This window comes from Vigna radiata, chromosome 5 (assembly GCF_000741045.1).
Source record: "Vigna radiata var. radiata cultivar VC1973A chromosome 5, Vradiata_ver6, whole genome shotgun sequence".
Taxonomy (NCBI): domain Eukaryota; kingdom Viridiplantae; phylum Streptophyta; class Magnoliopsida; order Fabales; family Fabaceae; genus Vigna; species Vigna radiata.
The window spans coordinates 29657828-29658783 of NC_028355.1; positions in this window are offsets into that span (position 1 = coordinate 29657828).

Genomic DNA, 956 nt, shown 5'->3' on the forward strand with positions numbered 1-956 from the left:
CNGNNNNGNTGCAGCTGAGGTGCAGCTGAGCGCCCAGCTCTCTGGAAGGCTGCAGCTGGGGTGCAGCTGAGCGGTGGCAATGCTGATGTGGAAAAGTTAGGTCTTTTTAGACCTAAAACGCGAGGGGCTTTGGATCTTTTTGCACCCAGACTCGTTTTCTCTCATTTTCGAGCTCTTGGAGGCAGCTTGGAGCTCGGGAACACTCCTTCTTCTTCCTTGGGTTCTCTTCTTCTTCCATTTCCACCATTGTTGTAAGCTCAAGCTCTCCATTCATGGAGAGCTAGTTTCATAGTTGTTGGGGGATTGTTGTAGCCACTGAACTTTTATGTAAATCATTTTGTTTTGAATGAAAAGATGCCTCTTTCATTGATTGTTAGTGTTTGATTTCTTCTCTTAATGCTTGTTGTGAAATTGCTACTCCTAACTTGATTTTAGGGTTACTTAATATTGGGAAATGTTGGGTAAATCCGGATTTGGGTTAAACACCTAAAGGAAATAGTATCTAGGGATAGAATTAGGCCCTTTGGTTGTCTTAAAATCTCATTTCTTAATGCGGAACTAATTGTTAGGTTTTCCAAGGGATTGGAGCTTAATAAGGAAGTCTAGACTCTTTCTACCAAGGGATTGGGGTTTGAGTAATTTAGTAGATTGACTTTGACAATTTAATGAAGAGGAAGTAATTTTATTTACATAAGAGTGAAGTCGGTGAAAGCAAACCCCCAACAATATCATTCCATTGCATTTCTAATCTCTCCATTTCAAAGTGTGTGAGTGCTTAAGATCACTTTTATCATTTATGTTTTATAGTTACTTTAATTTCACCAAAACTCAAATTATGGAAACATTCTTTAGTCTAGGTTAGTTAGAAATTATACGATTGTCTAGTTGCACGAGTCTCTTGGGAAACGATTTCCGGTCTTACCGGTTTATTACTTTAGACGATTTGGTACACTTGC